Below are 15,233 nucleotides of genomic sequence, written 5' to 3'. Positions count from 1 at the left end.
ACACACCAGGTAACAGTCCCAGACAGAAATACACCAAATAACATTCCAGGACAGAAACACACCAGGTAACACTCCAGGACAGAAAGACACCAGGCAACATTCCACGAGAGAAATACACCAGGTAACAGTCCAGGACAGAAATACACCAGATAACAATTCCAGGACAGAAACACACCAGGTAACACTCCAGGACAGAAAGACACCAGGTAACACTCCAGGACAGAAAGACAACAGGTAACACTCTTGGACAGAAAAACACCAGGTAATCCTCCAGGACAGAAAGACACCAGCTAACTTTCCAGGACAGAAACACACCGTGTAACACTGCAGGACAGAAAGACACCAGGTAACACTCCAGGACAGAAAGACACCAGCTAACTTTCCAGGACAGAAACACACCAGGTAACACTCCAGGACTGAAAGACACCAGGTAACACTCCAGGACAGAAAAACACCAGTTAATATTCCAGGACAGAAACACACCAGGTAACACTCCTGGACAGAAAGACACCAGATAACGTTGCAGGACAGAAACACACCAGGTAACACTCCACGACAGGAAGACACCAGGTAACACTCCAGGACAGAAAGACACCAGATAACATTCCAGGACAGAGAGACACCAGTTAAGATTCCAGACAGAAAGACACCAGGTAACACTCCAGGACAGAAAGACACCAGGTCACATTCCAGGGCAGAAAGACATAAGGTAACATTCCAGGACAGAAACACACCAGATAACGTTCCCGGACAGAAACACACCAGGTAACACTCCAGGACAGAAAAAGAGCAGGTAACACTCCAGGACAGAAAGACACCAGATAACACTCCAGGACAGAAACACACCGTGTAACACTGCAGGACAGAAAAACACCAGGTAACACTCCAGGACAGAAAGACACCAGCTAACTTCTCCAGGACAGAAACACACCAGGTAACACTCCAGGACTGAAAGACACCAGGTAACACTCCAGGACAGAAACACACCAGGTAACACTCCACGACAGGAAGACACCAGGTAACACTCCAGGACAGAAAGACACCAGATAACATTCCAGGACAGAAACACACCAGGTAAAACTCCAGGACAGAAAGGCACCAGATAACATTGCAGGCCAGAAACACACCAGGAAACACTCCAGCACAGAAAGACACCAGGTAAAACTCCAGCACAGAAAGACACCAGGCAACACTCCAGGACAGAAAGACACCAGGTAACACTCCAGGACAGAAAGACACCAGGCAACACTCCAGGACAGAAAGACACCAGGTAACACTCCAGGACAGAAAGTCACCAGGCAACATTCCAGGAGAGAAACACACCAGGTAACACGCCAGGACAGAAAGACACCAGATAAAACTCCAGGACAGAAAGTCACCAGGTAACACTCCAGGACAGAAAGACACCAGGTAACACTCCAGGACAGAAAGACAACAGGTAACACTCTTGGACAGAAAAACACCAGGTAATCCTCCAGGACAGAAAGACACCAGCTAACTTTCCAGGACAGAAACACACCGTGTAACACTGCAGGACAGAAAGACACCAGGTAACACTCCAGGACAGAAAGACACCAGCTAACTTTCCAGGACAGAAACACACCAGGTAACACTCCAGGACTGAAAGACACCAGGTAACACTCCAGGACAGAAAAACACCAGTTAATATTCCAGGACAGAAACACACCAGGTAACACTCCTGGACAGAAAGACACCAGATAACATTGCAGGACAGAAACACACCAGGTAACACTCCACGACAGGAAGACACCAGGTAACACTCCAGGACAGAAAGACACCAGATAACATTCCAGGACAGAGAGACACCAGTTAAGATTCCAGACAGAAATACACCAGGTAACACTCCAGGACAGAAAGACACCAGGTCACATTGCAGGCCAGAAACACACCAGGTAACACTCCAGCACAGAAAGACACCAGGTAAAACTCCAGGACAGAAAGACACCAGGCAACACTCCAGGACAGAAAGAGACCAGGTAACACTCCAGGACAGAAAGACACCAGGCAACACTCCAGGACAGAAAGACACCAGGTAACACTCCAGGACAGAAAGTCACCAGGCAACATTCCAGGACAGAAAGACACCATGCAACACTCCAGGACAGAAAGTCACCAGGCAACATTCCAGGACAGAAACACACCAGGTAACACTCCAGGACAGAAAGACACCAGGTAACAATCCAGGACAGAAAGACACCAGGTAACAGTCCAGGACAGAAAGACACCAGATAACATTCCTGGACAGAAACACACCGTGTAACACTGCAGGACAGAAAGACACCAGGTAACACTCCAGGACAGAAAGACACCAGGCAACACTCCAGGACAGAAAGACACCAGGTAACACTCCCCGACAGAAAGACACCAGGTAACATTGCAGGACAGAAACACACCAGGTAACACTCCAGGACAGAAAGGCACCAGATAACATTCCAGGACAGAAACACACCAGGTAACACTCCAGGACAGAAAGACACCAGGTAACACTCCAGGACAGAAAGACACCAGATAACATTGCAGGACAGAAACACACCAGGTAACACTCCAGGACAGAAAGACCCCAGGAAACCCTCCAGGGCAGAAAGACACCAGGTAACACTCCACGACAAGAAGACACCAGGTAACACTCCAGGACAGAAACACACCAGGTAAAACTCCAGGACAGAAAGACACCAGATAACATTGCAGGACAGAAACACACCAGGTAACACTCCAGCACAGAAAAACACCAGGCAATCCTCCAGGACAGAAAGACACCAGGAATCACTCCAGGACAGAAAGACACCAGGTAACACTCCACGACAGGAACACACCAGGTAACACTCCAGGACAGAAAGACACCAGATAACATTCCAGGACAGAAACACACCAGGTAAAACTCCAGGACAGAAAGACAGCAGATAATATTGCTAGGACAGAAACACACCAGGTAACACTCCAGGACAGAAACACAGCAGGTTGCACTCCAGGACAGAAAGACACCAGGTAACACTCCAGGACAGAAAAACACCAGATAACATTCCAGGACAGAAACACACCAGGTAACAGTCCCAGACAGAAAGACTCCAGATAACATTGCAGGACAGAAACACACCGGGTAACACTCCAGGACAGAAAGACACCAGGCAACACTCCAGGACAGAAATACACCAAATAACATTCCAGGACAGAAACACACCAGGTAACACTCCAGGACAGAAAGACACCAGGCAACATTCCACGAGAGAAATACACCAGGTAACAGTCCAGGACAGAAATACACCAGATAACAATTCCAGGACAGAAACACACCAGGTAACACTCCAGGACAGAAAGACACCAGGTAACACTCCAGGACAGAAAGACAACAGGTAACACTCTTGGACAGAAAAAGACCAGGTAATCCTCCAGGACAGAAAGACACCAGCTAACTTTCCAGGACAGAAACACACCGTGTAACACTGCAGGACAGAAAGACACCAGGTAACACTCCAGGACAGAAAGACACCAGCTAACTTTCCAGGACAGAAACACACCAGGTAACACTCCAGGACTGAAAGACACCAGGTAACACTCCAGGACAGAAAAACACCAGTTAATATTCCAGGACAGAAACACACCAGCTAACACTCCTGGACAGAAAGACACCAGATAACATTCCAGGACAGAAACACACCAGGTAAAACTCCAGGACAGAAAGACACCAGATAACATTACAGGCCAGAAACACACCAGGTAACACTCCAGCACAGAAAGACACCAGGTAAAACTCCAGGACAGAAAGACACCAGGCAACACTCCAGGACAGAAAGACACCAGGTAACACTCCAGGACAGAAAGACACCAGGCAACACTCCAGGACAGAAAGACACCAGGTAACACTCCAGGACAGAAAGTCACCAGGCAACATTCCAGGAGAGAAACACACCAGGTAACACTCCAGGACAGAAAGACACCAGATAAAACTCCAGGACAGAAAGTCACCAGGCAACATTCCAGGACAGAAACACACCAGGTAACACTGCAGGACAGAAAGACACCAGGTAAAACTCCAGGACAGAAAGACACCAGGCAACACTCCAGGACAGAAAGACACCATGCAACACTCCAGGACATAAAGTCACCAGGCAACATTCCAGGACAGAAACACACCAGGTAACACTCCAGGACAGAAAGACACCAGGTAACAATCCAGAACAGAAAGACACCAGGTAACAGTCCAGGACAGAAAGACACCAGATAACATTCCTGGACAGAAACACACCGTGTAACACTGCAGGACAGAAAGACACCAGGTAACACTCCAGGACAGAAAGACACCAGGCAACACTCCAGGACAGAAAGACACCAGGTAACACTCCCCGACAGAAAGACACCAGGTAACATTGCAGGACAGAAACACACCAGGTAACACTCCAGGACAGAAAGACACCAGGCAACACTCCAGGACAGAAATACACCAGGTAACACTCCAGGACAGGAAGACACCAGGCAACACTCCAGGACAGAAACACACCAGGTAACGTGCCAGGACAGAAAGACACCAGATAACATTCCAGGACAGAAACACACCAGGGAACACTCCAGGACAGAAAGACACCAGATAACATTCCAGGACAGAAACACACCAGGTAACACTCCAGGACAGAAAGACACCAGGTAACACTCCAGGACAGAAAGACGCCAGTTAACACTCCAGGACAGAAAGACACCAGGTAACACTCCACGACAAGAAGACACCAGGTAACACTCCAGGACAGAAACACACCAGGTAAAACTCCAGGACAGAAAGACACCAGATAACATTGCAGGACAGAAACACACCAGGTAACACTCCAGGACAGAAAAACACCAGGTAATCCTCCAGGACAGAAAGACACCAGGAATCACTCCAGGACAGAAAGACACCAGGTAACACTCCACGACAGAAAGACACCAGGTAACACTCCAGGACAGAAAAACACCAGATAACATTACAGGACAGAAACACACCAGGTAACAGTCCCAGACAGAAAGACTCCAGATAACATTGCAGGACAGAAACACACCGGGTAACACTCCAGGACAGAAAGACACCAGGCAACACTCCAGGACAGAAATACACCAAATAACATTCCAGGACAGAAACACACCAGTTAACACTCCAGGACAGAAAGACACCAGGCAACATTCCACGAGAGAAATACACCAGGTAACAGTCCAGGACAGAAATACACCAGATAACAATTCCAGGACAGAAACACACCAGGTAATCCTCCAGGACAGAAAGACACCAGGAATCACTCCAGGACAGAAAGACACCAGATAATACTCCACGACAGCAACGCACCAGGTAACACTCCAGGACAGAAAGACACCAGATAACATTCCAGGACAGAAACACACCAGGTAAAACTCCAGGACAGAAAGACAGCAGATAACATTGCTAGGACAGAAACACACCAGCTAACACTCCAGGACAGAAAGACACCAGGAAACACTCCAGGGCAGAAAGACATCAGGTAACACTCCAGGACAGAAACAGACAAGGTAACACTCCAGGACAGAAAGACACCAGATAACATTGCAGGACAGAAACACACCGGGTAACACTCCAGGACAGAAAGACACCAAGTAACACTCCAGGACAGAAAAACCCCAGGTAACACTCCAGGACAGAAAGACACCAGGACACACTCCAGGACAGAAAGACCCCAGGTAACCCTCCAGGACAGAAAAACACCAGGTAACACACCAGGACAGAAAGACACCATGAAACACTCCAGGGCAGAAAGACATCAGGTAACACTCCAGGACAGAAACAGACAAGGTAACACTCCAGGACAGAAAGACACCAGATAACATTCCAGGACAGAAGCACACCAGGGAACACTCCAGGACCGAAAGACACCAGATAACATTCCAGGAGAGAAACACACCAGGTAAAACTCCAGGACAGAAAAAGACACCAGGTAACACTCCAGGACAGAAAGACACCAGATAACATTCCAGGACAGAAACACACCAGGTAACACTCCAGGACAGAAACACACCAGGTAACAATCCAGGACAGAAAGACACCAGATAACATTCCAGGACAGAAACACACCGTGTAACACTGCAGGACAGAAAGACACCAGGTAACACTCCAGGACAGAAAGACACCAGATAACATTCCAGGACAGAAACACACCGTGTAACACTGCAGGACAGAAAAACACCAGGTAACACTCCAGGACAGAAAGACACCAGCTAACTTTCCAGGACAGAAACACACCAGCTAACACTCCAGGACAGAAAGACACCAGGTAACACTCCAGGACAGAAAAACACCAGATAGCGTCCCAGGACAGAAACACACCAGCTAACACTCCAGGACAGAAAGACACCAGATAACATTCCAGGACAGAAACACACCAGGTAAAAGTCCAGGACAGAAAGACACCAGGCAACACTCCAGGACAGAAAGACACCAGGTAACACTCCTGGACAGAAAGACACCAGATGACATTGCAGGACAGAAACACACCAGGTAACAGTCCAGGACAGAAAAACACCAGGTAACCCTCCAGGACAGAAAGACACCGGGAATCACTCCAGGACAGAAAGACACCAGGTAACACTCCATGACAGGAAGACACCAGGTAAAACTCCAGGACAGAAAGACACCAGATAACATTGCAGGACAGAAACACACCAGGTAACACTGCAGGACAGAAAGACACCAGGCAACAGTCCAGGACAGAAAGACACCAGGTAACACTCCAGGACAGAAAGTCACCAGGCAACATTCCAGGAGAGAAACACACCAGGTAACACTCCAGGACAGTAAGACACCAGCTAACTTTCCTGGACAAAAACACACCACGTAACACTCCAGGACAGAAAGACACCAGGTAACACTCCAGGACAGAAAGACACCAGGTAACACTCTAGGACAGAAAGACACCAGGTAACACTCCAGGACAGAAAGACACCAGGTAACACTCCAGGACAGAAACACACCAGGTCACACTCCAGGACAGAAAGACACCAGGTAACACTCCAGGACAGAAAGACACCAGATAGCACTCCAGGACAGAAATACATCAGGTAACACTCCAGGACAGAGAGCCACCAGGCAACACTCTAGGACAGAAAGACGCCAGGTAACACTCCAGGACAGAAAGACAACAGGCAACACTCCAGGACAGAAAGACACCAGGTAACACTCCAGGACAGAAAGTCACCAGGCAACACTCCAGCACAGAAAGACACCAGGTAACACTCCAGGACAGAGAGACACCAGGTAAGGCTCCGGACAGAAAGAGACCAGCTAACACTCCAGGACAGAAAGACACCAGGTAACACTCCAGGACAGAATAACACCAAATAACATTCCAGGACAGAAACACATCAGATAACGATCCAGGACAGAAACACACCAGGTAACACTGCAGGACAGAAAGACACCAGTTAATATTCCAGGACAGAAAAACACCAGCTAACATTCCAGGACAGAAACACACCAGGTAACGCTCCAGAACAGAAAGACACCAGGTAACACTCCAGGACAGAAAGACCCCAGGCAACACTCCAGGAGAGAAACACACCAGGTAACACTCCAAGACAGAAAAACACCAGGTAACACTCCAGGACAGAAAAACACCAGGAGTCACTCCAGGGCAGAAAGACACCAGGTCACACTCCACGACAGGAAGACACCTGGTAACACTCCAGGACAGAAAGACACCAGGTAACATTCTAGGACAGAAACACACCAGGTAGCACTCCAGGACAGAAAGACACCAAGAATCACTCCAGGACAGAAAGACACCAGGTAACATTCCAGGACAGAAACACACCAGGTAACACTCCAGGACAAAAAGACACCAGGTTACACTCCAGGACATAAAGACACAAGGTTACACTTCAAGACAGAAAGACAACAGGCAACACTCCAGGACAGAAAGACACCAGGTAACACTCCAGGACAGAAAGTCACCAGGCAACACTCCAGGACAGAAAGACACCAGGCAACATTCCATGACAGAATGACACCAGGTAACACTCCAGCACAGAAAGACACCAGGTAACACTCCAGGACAGAAAGACACCAGGTAACACTCCAGGACAGAGAGACACCAGGTAAGATTCCAGAGAGAAAGACACCAGGCAACACTCCAGGACAGAAAGACACCAAGTCACACTCCAGGACAGAAAGACACGAGGTAACACTCCAGGGCAGAAAGACATCAGGTAACACTCCAGGACAGAAACAGACAAGGTAACACTCCAGGACAGAAAGACACCAAGAATCACTCCAGGACAGAAAGACACCAGGTAACATTCCAGGACAGAAACACACCGGGCAACACTCCAGGACAGAAAGACACCAGGCAACACTCCAGGACAGAAAGACACCAGTTAACATTCCAGGACAGAAAAACACCAGCTAACATTCCAGGACAGAAACACACCAGGTAACACTCCAGAACAGAAAGACACCAGATAACATTCCAGGAGAGAAACACAGCAAGTAACACTCCAGGACAGAAAAAGACCAGGTAACACTCCAGGACAGAAAGACACCAGATAACATTCCAGGACAGAAACACACCAGGTAACACTCCAGGACAGAAAGACACCAGATAACATTCCAGGACAGAAAGACACCATGTAACACTGCAGGACAGAAAGACACCAGGTAACACTCCAGGACAGAAAGACACCAGCTAACTGTCCAGGACAGAAACACACCAGGACTGAAAGACACCAGTTAACACTCCAGGACAGAAAAACACCAGTTAATATTCCAGGACAGAAACACACCAGGTAACACTCCTGGACAGGAAGACACCAGGTAAAACTCCAGGACAGAAAGACACCAGGCAACACTCCAGGACAGAAAGACACCAAGTAACACTCCAGGACAGAAAGACACCAGGCAACACTCCAGGACAGAAAGACACCAGGCAACACTCCAGGACAGAAAGACACCAGGTAACACTCCAGGACAGAAAGACACCAGGTAACACTCCAGGACAGAAAGACACCAGGTAACACTCCAGGACAGAAAGACACCAGGTCACACTCCAGGACAGAGTGACACCAGGTAAGATTCCAGACAGAAAGACTCCAGGTAACACTCCAGGACAGAAAGACACCAGATAACATTCCAGGACAGAAACACACCAGGTAACACTCCAGGACAGAAAGACACCAGGTAACACTCCAGGACAGAAAGACACCAGGTAACACTCCAGGACAGAAAAACACCACATAACGTACCAGGACAGAAACACACCAGGTAACACTCCAGGTCAGAAAGACGCCAGGTAACATTCCAGGACAGAAACACACCAGGTAACACTCCAGGACAGAAAGACACCAGTTAACAGTCCAGGACAGAAAGACACCAGATAACACTCCAGGACAGAAAGACATCAGGTAACACTCCAGGACAGAGAGATACCAGGCAACACTCTAGGACAGAAAGACACCAGGTAACACTCCAGGACAGAAAGACAACAGGCAACACTCCAGGACAGAAAGACACCAGGTAACACTCCAGGACAGAAAGACACCAGGCAACATCCCACGACAGAATGACACCAGGTAACACTCCAGCACAGAAAGACACCAGGTAACACTCCAGGACAGAGAGACACCAGGTAAGATTCCAGACAGAAAGACACCAGGTAACACTCCAGGACAGAAAGACACCAGGTCACACTCCAGGACAGAAAGACACCAGGTAACACTCCAGGGCAGAAAGACATCAGGTAACACTCCAGGACAGAAACAGACATGGTAACACTCCAGGACAGAAAGAGACCAGGTAACACTCCAGGACAGAGAGACACCAGGTAAGATTCCGGACAGAAAGACACCAGGTAACACTCCAGGACAGAAAGACACCAGGTCACACTCCAGGACAGAAAGAGACCAGGTAACACTCCAGGGCAGAAAGACATCAGGTTACACTCCAGGGCAGAAACAGACATGGTAACACTCCAGGACAGAAAGACACCAGGTAACACTCCAGGACAGAAAGACACCAGGTAACACTCCAGGACAGAAAGACATCAGGTAACACTCCAGGACAGAGAGACACCAGGCAACACTCTAGGACAGAAAGACACCAGGTAACACTCCAGGACAGAAAGACAACAGGCAACACTCCAGGACAGAAAGACACCAGGTAACACTCCAGGACAGAAAGTCACCAGGCAACACTCCAGGACAGAAAGACACCAGGCAACATTCCACGACAGAATGACACTAGGTAACACTCCAGGACAGAAAGACACCAGGTAACACTCCAGGACAGAAAGACACCAGGTAACACTCCAGGACAGAGAGACACCAGGTAAGATTCCAGACAGAAAGACACCAGGTAACACTCCAGGACAGAAAGACACCAGGTCACATTCCAGGGTAGAAAGACATCAGGTAACATTCCAGCACAGAAACACACCAGATAACGTTCCAGGACAGAAACACACCAGGTAACACTCCAGGACAGAAAGACACCAGTTAACATTCCAGGACAGAAAAACACCAGCTAACATTCCAGGACAGAAACACACCAGGTAACACTCCACAACAGAAAGACACCAGGTAACACTCCAGGACAGAAAGACACTAGGCAACACTCCAGGACAGAAAGACACCAGGGAACACCCCAGGACAGAAAGTCACCAGGCAACATTCCAGGAGAGAAACACACCAGGTAACACTCCAGGACAGAAAAAGAGCAGGTAACACTCCAGGACAGAAAGACACCAGATAACACTCCAGGACAGAAACACACCGTGTAACACTGCAGGACAGAAAGGCACCAGGTAACACTCCAGGACAGAAAGACACCAGCTAACTTTGCAGGACAGAAACACACCAGGTAACACTCCAGGACTGAAAGACACCAGGTAACACTCCAGGACAGAAAAACACCAGTTAATATTCCAGGACAGAAACACACCAGCTAACACTCCTGGACAGAAAGACACCAGATAACATTGCAGGACAGAGACACACCAGGTAACACTCCACGACAGGAAGACACCAGGTAACACTCCAGGACAGAAAGACACCAGATAACATTCCAGGACAGAAACACACCAGGTAAAACTCCAGCACAGAAAGACACCAGGTAAAACTCCAGGACAGAAAGACACCAGGCAACACTCCAGGACAGGAAGACACCAGGTAACACTCCAGGACAGAAAGACACCAGGCAACACTCCAGGACAGAAAGTCACCAGGCAACATTCCAGGAGAGAAACACACCAGGTAACACTCCAGGACAGAAAGACACCAGGTAAAACTCCAGGACAGAAAGTCACCAGGCAACATTCCAGGACAGAAACACACCAGGTAACACTGCAGGACAGAAAGACACCAGGTAAAACTCCAGGACAGAAAGACAGCAGGCAACACTCCAGGACAGAAAGACACCATGCAACACTCCAGGACAGAAAGTCACCAGGCAACATTCCAGGAGAGAAACACACCAGGTAACACTCCAGGACAGAAATACACCAGATAACATTCCAGGACAGAAACACACCAGGTAACACTCCAGGACAGAAAGACACCAGGTAACAATTCAGGACAGAAAGACACCAGATAACATTCCAGGACAGAAACACACCAGGTAAAACTCCAGGACAGAAAGACAGCAGATAACATTGCTAGGACAGAAACACACCAGGTAACACTCCAGGACAGAAACACACCAGGTAGCACGCTTCCAGGACAGAAAGACACCAGGTAACACTCCAGGACAGAAAAACACCAGATAACATTCCAGGACAGAAACACACCAGGTAACAGTCCCAGACAGAAATACTCCAGATAACATTGCAGGACAGAAACACACCGGGTAACACTCCAGGACAGAAAGACACCAGGTAACACTCCAGGACAGAAAAACACCACATAACGTACCAGGACAGAAACACACCAGGTAACACTCCAGGACAGAAAGACGCCAGGTAACATTCCAGGACAGAAACACACCAGGTAACACTCCAGGACAGAAAGACACCAGTTAACAGTCCAGGACAGAAAGACACCAGATAACACTCCAGGACAGAAAGACATCAGGTAACACTCCAGGACAGAGAGATACCAGGCAACACTCTAGGACAGAAAGACACCAGGTAACACTCCAGGACAGAAAGACAACAGGCAACACTCCAGGACAGAAAGACACCAGGTAACACTCCAGGACATAAAGTCACCAGGCAACACTCCAGGACAGAAAGACACCAGGCAACATCCCACGACAGAATGACACCAGGTAACACTCCAGCACAGAAAGACACCAGGTAACACTCCAGGACAGAGAGACACCAGGTAAGATTCCAGACAGAAAGACACCAGGTAACACTCCAGGACAGAAAGACACCAGGTCACACTCCAGGACAGAAAGACACCAGGTAACACTCCAGGGCAGAAAGACATCAGGTAACACTCCAGGACAGAAACAGACATGGTAACACTCCAGGACAGAAAGAGACCAGGTAACACTCCAGGACAGAGAGACACCAGGTAAGATTCCGGACAGAAAGACACCAGGTAACACTCCAGGACAGAAAGACACCAGGTCACACTCCAGGACAGAAAGAGACCAGGTAACACTCCAGGGCAGAAAGACATCAGGTTACACTCCAGGGCAGAAACAGACATGGTAACACTCCAGGACAGAAAGACACCAGGTAACACTCCAGGACAGAAAGACATCAGGTAACACTCCAGGACAGAGAGACACCAGGCAACACTCTAGGACAGAAAGACACCAGGTAACACTCCAGGACAGAAAGACAACAGGCAACACTCCAGGACAGAAAGACACCAGGTAACACTCCAGGACAGAAAGTCACCAGGCAACACTCCAGGACAGAAAGACACCAGGCAACATTCCACGACAGAATGACACCAGGTAACACTCCAGGACAGAAAGACACCAGGTAACACTCCAGGACAGAAAGACACCAGGTAACACTCCAGGACAGAGAGACACCAGGTAAGATTCCAGACAGAAAGACACCAGGTAACACTCCAGGACAGAAAGACACCAGGTCACATTCCAGGGTAGAAAGACATCAGGTAACATTCCAGCACAGAAACACACCAGATAACGTTCCAGGACAGAAACACACCAGGTAACACTCCAGGACAGAAAGACACCAGTTAACATTCCAGGACAGAAAAACACCAGCTAACATTCCAGGACAGAAACACACCAGGTAACACTCCACAACAGAAAGACACCAGGTAACACTCCAGGACAGAAAGACACTAGGCAACACTCCAGGACAGAAAGACACCAGGGAACACCCCAGGACAGAAAGTCACCAGGCAACATTCCAGGAGAGAAACACACCAGGTAACACTCCAGGACAGAAAAAGAGCAGGTAACACTCCAGGACAGAAAGACACCAGATAACACTCCAGGACAGAAACACACCGTGTAACACTGCAGGACAGAAAGGCACCAGGTAACACTCCAGGACAGAAAGACACCAGCTAACTTTGCAGGACAGAAACACACCAGGTAACACTCCAGGACTGAAAGACACCAGGTAACACTCCAGGACAGAAAAACACCAGTTAATATTCCAGGACAGAAACACACCAGCTAACACTCCTGGACAGAAAGACACCAGATAACATTGCAGGACAGAGACACACCAGGTAACACTCCACGACAGGAAGACACCAGGTAACACTCCAGGACAGAAAGACACCAGATAACATTCCAGGACAGAAACACACCAGGTAAAACTCCAGCACAGAAAGACACCAGGTAAAACTCCAGGACAGAAAGACACCAGGCAACACTCCAGGACAGGAAGACACCAGGTAACACTCCAGGACAGAAAGACACCAGGCAACACTCCAGGACAGAAAGTCACCAGGCAACATTCCAGGAGAGAAACACACCAGGTAACACTCCAGGACAGAAAGACACCAGGTAAAACTCCAGGACAGAAAGTCACCAGGCAACATTCCAGGACAGAAACACACCAGGTAACACTGCAGGACAGAAAGACACCAGGTAAAACTCCAGGACAGAAAGACAGCAGGCAACACTCCAGGACAGAAAGACACCATGCAACACTCCAGGACAGAAAGTCACCAGGCAACATTCCAGGAGAGAAACACACCAGGTAACACTCCAGGACAGAAATACACCAGATAACATTCCAGGACAGAAACACACCAGGTAACACTCCAGGACAGAAAGACACCAGGTAACAATTCAGGACAGAAAGACACCAGATAACATTCCAGGACAGAAACACACCAGGTAAAACTCCAGGACAGAAAGACAGCAGATAACATTGCTAGGACAGAAACACACCAGGTAACACTCCAGGACAGAAACACACCAGGTAGCACGCTTCCAGGACAGAAAGACACCAGGTAACACTCCAGGACAGAAAAACACCAGATAACATTCCAGGACAGAAACACACCAGGTAACAGTCCCAGACAGAAATACTCCAGATAACATTGCAGGACAGAAACACACCGGGTAACACTCCAGGACAGAAAGACACCAGGTAACACTCCAGGACAGAAAAACACCACATAACGTACCAGGACAGAAACACACCAGGTAACACTCCAGGACAGAAAGACGCCAGGTAACATTCCAGGACAGAAACACACCAGGTAACACTCCAGGACAGAAAGACACCAGTTAACAGTCCAGGACAGAAAGACACCAGATAACACTCCAGGACAGAAAGACATCAGGTAACACTCCAGGACAGAGAGATACCAGGCAACACTCTAGGACAGAAAGACACCAGGTAACACTCCAGGACAGAAAGACAACAGGCAACACTCCAGGACAGAAAGACACCAGGTAACACTCCAGGACATAAAGTCACCAGGCAACACTCCAGGACAGAAAGACACCAGGCAACATCCCACGACAGAATGACACCAGGTAACACTCCAGCACAGAAAGACACCAGGTAACACTCCAGGACAGAGAGACACCAGGTAAGATTCCAGACAGAAAGACACCAGGTAACACTCCAGGACAGAAAGACACCAGGTCACACTCCAGGACAGAAAGACACCAGGTAACACTCCAGGACATAAAGTCACCAGGCAACACTCCAGGACAGAAAGACACCAGGCAACATCCCACGACAGAATGACACCAGGTAACACTCCAGCACAGAAAGACACCAGGTAACACTCCAGGACAGAGAGACACCAGGTAAGATTCCAGACAGAAAGACACCAGG

The 15,233-nt window shown here is 48.6% G+C and overlaps 1 protein-coding gene across 1 annotated transcript in view; it reads right to left on the bottom strand.

Moving 5' to 3' along the window:
• The window catches only part of shank3a (SH3 and multiple ankyrin repeat domains 3a), a 1,542,118-nt gene that overhangs the window by 198,478 nt on the left and 1,328,407 nt on the right, over nt 1-15,233 (bottom strand). The window lies entirely within an intron of this gene.

This window comes from Somniosus microcephalus, chromosome 17, assembly GCF_052327205.1.
Source record: "Somniosus microcephalus isolate GS21.2 chromosome 17, FLI_Smic_1.0, whole genome shotgun sequence".
Classification (NCBI taxonomy): Eukaryota; Metazoa; Chordata; class Chondrichthyes; order Squaliformes; family Somniosidae; genus Somniosus; species Somniosus microcephalus.
Note: the sequence above shows the minus strand (reverse complement) of the source record. Positions and strands in the feature narration are given on the sequence as shown.